At 44.1% G+C, this 8,088-nt stretch overlaps 1 long non-coding RNA gene across 1 annotated transcript; it reads right to left on the bottom strand.

The window, feature by feature from the left end:
- Window positions 1–551: 551 nt before the first annotated feature.
- On the bottom strand, window positions 552–7,816 carry LOC149286404 (uncharacterized). The gene is made up of 3 exons (XR_016277598.1): window positions 7,519–7,816; window positions 6,461–6,703; window positions 552–700 (listed from the first exon to the last, which is right to left on the bottom strand). It is a non-coding gene; the product is annotated as an uncharacterized LOC149286404 (long non-coding RNA).
- Window positions 7,817–8,088: the final 272 nt, after the last annotated feature.

The following is an 8,088-nucleotide window of genomic DNA, read 5'->3' as shown; positions in this document are numbered from 1 at the left end:
CGGTTTTCAACTCCGAAGAGGAGCAAATGAAATTTTTTCTCTTATCCCATCCCTCAAATTACTAGGGCTGTCCAGTCCCTTTGGGTTTGCAATTGCATCTGATGAAGTGGGCTACTAAAGCTTGGGTGCTGCAAAACTGCAAAGCACAGTTACTCCTAGGAGTGAGTTAAAGAACTTGTTAGCTCAGCTCTGGTAATGTAGGCACTTTCTGGTTTTCGCATATGCTCAGAGGTACCCTTCTCCTTAATTTTTAGTGTATATTTTGCCTCCCAAAGCCAATAACTGCAGAGTACAAAAGGGACATAAACAAACTCAGACTAGCATAGACCTTAAAAGCGCCAAATCCTATCTGATTTTGGCTGCTAAGCAGAGATATCCCTGGATAATACTTGGATAATACTGAATACCAAGTGCTGTAGGCTATATTTCAGAGGAAGGGAGACACAGAACAACTATACAGACAGAACTGGTACTTAATTATTCTGAATAACTCCATTGTCTGGAAGCCTCTTTGCATTCAAACAGTGTGCAGGACCCCCTCTCACCTTGTTTTGTCCTGGAAGTGGACACCTGGCTACTTCTGGTTTTGCTGGTTTTCCCCTTTGAACCACAATTTCAGAACTGGGTCCTAAGGTGGAAAACTGACCATCCATGAAGTCCCAGCAGTTGCTCACCCTGGCATTTCCTGAGAAATGGAAACCTGAGGAAAAAAATAACAATTCAGTTGTGCAGGGATGACCTACAAATGACACACAAAGAGCTTCAGGGTTTGGGCTTTTGCCACCATGAAATCTGCATGATCTATGTCTGTGACAGAGATAATAACATCGGTGGGCATGTCCACTGACACATTAAACTGAATGGTAAGACAGTGCACACAGTTAATTCCCTTCTGTAAATACATGGGCAGATAGTTAGGACAATGTTTGTGCTGCCAGATTTATACCTGACTGATGGAGACACCGAGCATTAATCTCTCACTCCAGGTCCATGTGTGCAACAGTGCATGTCACTGAACAAAACCAGTTGACTATGTTCCAGGGTGGGATAATAATAAACATGCACAGTTGGCCCCTAAATCAAGGAGTCAATATTGTTTTCGCTGTCAAATGCCCCATCCTCTTGGCATAATCTGTTGAGAGTAGTCTAAAGGCACCAGATCCCATCTGATCACCAAGGAAGGTCAAAGAAAGACCCTCTAAGATAAAACAAAGGTGACCGCTGAGGACAAAGCTGGGGGAGAAAAGATTGCTTGCAGTGACACTCAGGCAGGCAGGGCAAGTTAGGAGTGGGTGATGTGTGCCAGGCCAATGGGGCAGCTAAGGTGGCACACACTCTCTCCTCCTTCACATGTCTCTGCTTCTCCTGGGCTTGGAGGGAAATGGCTCCCAAGGAAGGGCGAAGAAAGACCACCTTGGACCATGCTCAGTGCCCCTCCTGACCAGAGGAGGAACAGTGGCAGGCTTGGTGAAGCAAGTGCAAGATGGCAATGAGAAGGTGGTGATGATGTAGCCCTGGGCTTTGGCCACTGCCTACATGGAAATGCATCCACCCACAGTCATTGCTTGCACCCAGGAGGCAGAAGAAGAGGTGGAGGACAGAGAGACACAGCTTCATCCAGGGAGTAGTAGTGGCGGCAGTGGCAACTGGACTCAGGCATGCTTTGCAGGGAGGCAGCCTCAACGGCCTGGTTAGCAGTGGTGTTTGGGCACGAGGTGGTCCAGTGGTCCTCTCCAAAGATGCACTGCTGCCTCCTTCTCCTTCACTATCACCACCTTGCCATTGCCTTGGAGGAAGAAGAGGAAGGAAGGGCTGGTTGTGGCCAGGGCAGGGACCTCAGTGATCATGGAGCCTCCATCACTGCTGCCTCTCGTTCCCCTCTGTTGGTCACCTCCATCTCCTGCTCACCAGCAGCAGCCCAGTCCCACCATGGTAGAGGCAATCTGGTGGGACGTGTGCTGGGGGATCATAGAATCACAATTGGAAGAGACCCCAAGGGCCATCCAGTCCAACCCCCTGCCATGCAGAAACTCACAATCAAAGCACCCCCAACAGATGGCCATCCAGCCTCTGTTTAAAGACCTCCAAAGAAAAAGACTCCACCACTCTCTGAGGAAGGAGTGTGTTCCACTGTCAAACCACTCTTATTGTCAGAAGGTTCCTCCTAATGTTGAGGTGGAATCTCTTTTCTTGTAGCCTGTATCACTGTTCCATGTCCTATTCTCTGGAGCTGCAGAAAACCAGTTTGCTCCCTCCTCATTATGACATCCCTTCAAATACTTAAACAGGACTATCATGTCACCTCTTAACCTTCTCTTCTCCAGGCTAAACTTACCCAGTTCCTGAAGGTCAGGACATACAATGGGTCTTGACCTAACTCTGAGGTGTCACCCAGTGCCATCCACACACCCCCAATGACACCCCTGGGTCAAATTCATGACTGCAAACATTGAAAGTTACACTTACAAACAACCCTTATAAATATCGAAGAGGATGCTAGCCAGATTTTCTAACAAAACTATGAAATTCACAGGCTGCCTAAATATCCTAAAAGCACCAGATCCCATCTGATCTTGGAAGCCAAGCATGGTCAGCTCTAGTTAGAACTTGGATGGGAGACTTCCAATGAATGTTAACTATAAGACAGTGTCTTATTTTTGGGGAAACACAGGCCTGTTACAGACTGCCAAAATAAAGCTGCTTCGGGTCTCTTTGGAGGTATGCTATTTAAATGATGCATGCATCCTAACAATCTGGAAGCTGCACCAAAAGCTGCACTCTGGTCCTTAGGAATGGAGTGTGGCTTTGGCATGACCTCCGGACTCTTAGGACCCATGCATCATTTAAATAGCATACCTCCAAAGAGACCCGAAGCAGCTTTATTTTGGCAGTCTGTAACAGGCCACAGTATTAGCAGAAAATTAAAAAAGACTTGGAATAATTACTAAAGAAGGTCAAAAAAGAATGTGCTACGGTAAGCTTAACATTAAACATTAAGAAAGCAAAAATAATGGCCACAGAAGAGCTACATGAGTTCATGCTAGATGACACAGAAATCAAAAAAACAGGTGGTCCTCCCCATTTGTGACTTTGACTTTTGCGTATTTGATTATTTCCTGTTTTGATTAATATGTTCTCTCTAGGAAACTCTAGGTCCTCCAGTGCAACTCTGCCAGAAGATGACCTAGAGAAAACACTTCTGTAAGCATTTGTAGGTCCTCCAGCATAATTCTATGATCAACCTCTGGCAGATACTGACCACAAAGTTGCACTGGAGGACCTAGATATTCCTAAAGTGATGTTCTCTAAAGGCAAAAAGAATAGTGCTCTTTTATTTGTGGTTTTTCCACATTCATGGGGGCGTTTCACCCTTAACCCCAGCGAATGGTGAGGGACCACTGTAGTCAAAGGTTTCCCCACACTTTGGCTCAACCATTGATCAAAATGGAGACTTCAATCAAGAAATCAGAAGAAGACTAGAAATGGGAAGACAGCTTGAAAAAACTAAGCAAGATCCTAAAAGTGCAAAGATATAACTGTGAACACAAAAGTTAGGATAATCTAAATCATGGTATTTGCCATCACCATGTATGGAGGTGAGAGCTGGACAGTGAAGAAAGCATGTAAAAAGAAAATCAACCAATTTGAGATGTGGTACTGGAGAAGAGTGCGAAGGATACCGTGGATAACTAAAAAGACAAACAAATGGGTCCTTCAATAGATCAAGCCTGAACTCTTCCTGGAAGCCAGGATGACGGCTGTCGTACTTTGGTCACATCATAAGATGGCACGACTCATTGGCAAAGGTGATAATGCTAGGAAAGGTGGAGGGAAGAGTAAAGAGAAGAAAAGTACATGCTTAATGGTTAGATGAACTTAGGGAGGTCACAGGTCTGAACCTGCAGGACCTGAGCATAGTGGTTGAGGAAGGGGGACTTGGAGATGTCTTATCCACATGGGTCCAGAACACACTGCAGAAATAATTCAGGTTGAGACCACTTGCGCTGGCTCAGTGCTAGGGAATTACGAGAACTGTAGTTTCGTGAGACGTTTAGCCTTCTCTCTCAGAGAGCTCTGGGGCCACAACAAAGTGCAGTTCCTAGTATTCCTTAGGACTCAGCCAGGGCAGTTAAAGTGGTCTTGAACTGGATTATTTCTGCAGTGTGTTTTGGACCATGGTCACCATGAGATGCCAACTCAAAGGTAGTTAACAACAACAATGGGATTGTTTCCACTTCTTCCTCTATAGCAGCGGTTCTGAACCTGTGGGTATCCTTAGCGCTCTTCTCCAGTACTACATCTCAAATAGGTTGATTTTCTTTTCACAGGGGTTGCCTAAGACCATCGGAAAATCACATATTTCCGATGGTGTTAGGAAATAATTTTGTGGCTGGGGGTCACCACAACATGAGGAACTATATTAAAGGGTTGTGGCATTAAGAAGTTTGAGAACCACTGCTCTGTAGCATCTCCCACTGCAACCTTTTGCTAGCAGAATCCAGATAGTAGAATTAGCTCAGTTTCTTCTAGTAATGCATCAAGTAGCCATCCCATTCTCTCTGATTCAGAGCGTATTTGTTCTGTGCGTTTCTTCAAGGCTGGCCATAAAACATAATGCTTCTAAACATGTGGAGACTTGCCACCTGCAGCCACATGTCACTGACTACTCGCAAATGTGCAGAGTGGGGTGAGAGTAAGACCTTTTTAGATGGGGGGGGGGGGAGTCCAAATTATGCTACTCACATCTCCACTGAAAGCCAACTAGTTTGTAACTCCTTTTCATGTTTTATTTTTAGCCTAGAAAAGGATTTGTGGAACACACCCCATAGTGCAAGCTTTTGCTGTGGGGAACAGACGCTTGCATGCAGTTTCAAACATCCCTCTTTCCAACTTGTTTTGGCACAGGCTGCAATTTATCTAATGGGTACGTCTGATTTAACAATGGGATCAAGTAATAATCGAGGCAAATTGGATCTTGCTAATCAGGGGGAGCAACTGTTCCACCTTGGAGGGACACAAAATCCACATCAAGCCATAAGACTGGAGTTTTAGCAAAACAGCACTCACTAGATTTACTAGGCTGCTGTCATATAAAATGTCTATATGCTTTGGAAAGAAACCAACAATGTAATATAAGCGCCCCATGCTTCCTAGAAGCCTAAGTTGTGTTTTCCCACATGAAGCATTCTTTTCTTTGAAACCAAACCTTACGGATGATCACAAAGAGTCTCTGATGCTAAACATACATCTCTGCCTGCCACAACTTCAGAGTGTTATGGAGTCGTGGCTTAAATTCTTCTTTCTCTCTCTCTCTATTTAAAAAATTGTTGTTCAGCCTTCATACATCATTTGATCTTCCCTGTTATCGTGCCAGGTGAGCTTTAAAATACGGTTTCCAGTCATTCCTTCTGTTCCACTCATCTCCCCCATTGAACAAACTCACAAAGACAAACAACCCTTCCAGGGATGGCTGTGTGTGTTGATTCTTTTCATTATGAGCGCGCTTTTTCTGTCTCACAGTCAAGATGGCAGGGAGACCCGATCAGTTACTTAAGAACCATTAATAGATTGCAATATCATATAGAGAAGCAGCAAGTGTTTGTCACCAGAGAGGACAGGCATCTGGCTAATTGCAATCAAGTAAGCTGGGTATAATTAAAATTCATAAATAAAAGTAATAAATTAATATACCTAGGTATATTAATAGCACGCTGCTCTCCTCTGTTCCAATGGTAGATGAAAGGAGAGGGACTTAACAGCAGGATTGGGAAATGTGGCCCCCAGGGCACCTTAAAAGCTATTGTTGAAAAACATCCCTCCTATTTTTTAATCCTCAAATGTTCCCCCAGGAGGTGAAGGAGAAAATTTTGGCATTTCCCCCACTCTTCAGTCCAGTTTAGGCACAAGACTAGCTTTTCCCCAACAGGACATAGGACACTGAGAAAGTGTAGTGTGCCCATAGGAGGGCGACTAAAATGGTGAAGGGTCTGGAAACCATGTCCTACAAGGAATGCCTTAGGGAGCTGGGGATGTTTAGCCTGGAGAAGGTTAAGAGGTGATATGATAGCCCTGTTTAAATATTTGAAGGGAGGTCATATTGAGGAGGGAGCAAGCTTGTTTTCTGCTGCTCCAGAGACTAGGACTCGAACAATGGATGCAAGCTCCAGGAAAAGAGATTCCAGCTCAACATTAGGATGAACTTCTTGACAGAAGGGCTGTTTGACAGTGGAACAAACTCCCTCAGAGTGCAGTGGAGCCTCCTTCCTTGGAGGTCTTTAAGCAGAGGCTGGATGGCCATCTGTCAGGGATGCTTTGATTGAGGGTTCCTGCATGGCAGAATGGGGTTGGACTGGATGGCCCTTGTGGTCTCTTCCAACTCTATGATTCTATGATTCTATGAACCCAGGACAAATTCCCCCCGCCCCAACTTTTCTAAAAGATTCACATTGGCCCCACTCACACTGTGAAAATACTGTGAGATGAATCTGGATTGAATCCTTGTTGCTCACATGTGTTCCGATGCTCTTATTTGGGGAAGGGCTGGCAAAAAACCCCACTCAATCCAGGATATTCAATACTGTTTTCCCCCACAAGTTTTCCCGAAAGATCCGCATTGATCCATATCATCGGCAGTGTAAATACGCATCTGAATTGATTGGGATTGCTCTGTATCGTTAAAGGAAGGGATGCAGCTCCATTTTAACTGGAAACAATGAACAACACAAAGGTTAAAATGACTCGAAGAGATTCACGAACCCAAAACGTAATGGGAACAATAAACCCAATATGCATCAGCATGGTGATCCACACCTCCTTGGGACAAAAAACCGAGTGTGAATTGTCTGCTGTGAGAATAACCGCTGTGAATGGACCCAAGATAAAGTGGGATAAAACTCTGCCTGCCTTGAAAGTGTTTCGAATATATCTGAATCATCAAATCCATCTATATTCGCAGTGCTGACATGTCTGAGCAATAGAATGCGCAGAGATGCGCATCAGATGCAGTTCCAATTAAAAAACACAATGTGAACAGCAAAATTGGAACAGATGCTGGCGAAACGTCAGGAATAAACTCTTTTAGAATATGGCCACATAGTCGAAAAACCCACAAAAAAACTATCCTTGTGTATTATTTCAAAATCCAAACAACTCTGGCATCCAAAACAGTTCTGATTCCAAGCATTTTGGACAAGGGAGACTCCAGCTTGTATTGACTTTTCTGCCCAAAACTCTTTCTATTCTAGATAATTCATATTGTACCATGTTGCTTTTAAAATCCTTTGTATCATATGTAGAAATATGGAGGAATAAGAAGAATAGTAATTTAGCCTGCGTCCGCTTCTTGTTTCCTATGTGTCATATTTTAAGTTCTAACATTGCTAGCATTCTGGGCTCTTATACTTTGTAAATCCTCATCATGGGTGGCAAAGACCTTTATGTCCCACCAAATATGTCATTCATTCATTCATTCATTCATAATAAAAGTGTTTAATCTGCATTATTTTACTGCAGGCATACCTCACTTCGCCAAGTACAACTGCAATAGTGGGCCAACCGAAATGCACACATGTTGCAAACTTTGGAAGCTCCGCTGGCTTCTTCGTCGGAGGAAAAATAGATTATGAGGACGTTACTCACAAACCTGCATTTTGTCAAGATGTCGCTGTTCTCAGTTCAGGAGGTATTAGAGGCCATTAATTTAGGCCGGTCCCTTCTCCTTCTGGCTATTTGTGGGCCCTCCAGGAAATGTAACTTCCATTAGTACAAAGTAAGAGAGCCAAGTGTGGTGTGTAGTGGTTTCGGCATTGGATTACGACTCTGGAGACCCAGGTTCGAATCCTGGCACAGTCATGGAAACCCACACACTCTCAGCCTCAGAAGATGGCAATGGCAAACCCCCTCTGAAGAAACCTGTCTCTGGAGCATCAGAAAACCAGCATGCTCCCTCCTCAATATGACACCCCTTCAAATACTTAAAAAAATTACTTACAAAAATTTATCATATCACCTCTTAACCTTCTCTGCTCCAACAAACATATCCAGATCCCTAAGCATTCCCGGTTGATAGCAGAACTATGAACAGTGTAG

This window comes from Sceloporus occidentalis, unplaced genomic scaffold, assembly GCF_023333645.1.
Source record: "Sceloporus occidentalis isolate IW3139 unplaced genomic scaffold, rSceOcc1.0.p SCAF_69, whole genome shotgun sequence".
Lineage (NCBI taxonomy): Eukaryota > Metazoa > Chordata > Lepidosauria > Squamata > Phrynosomatidae > Sceloporus > Sceloporus occidentalis.
The sequence above is the reverse complement of the archived record's forward strand: the minus strand, read 5'-3'. Positions and strand labels throughout refer to the sequence as shown.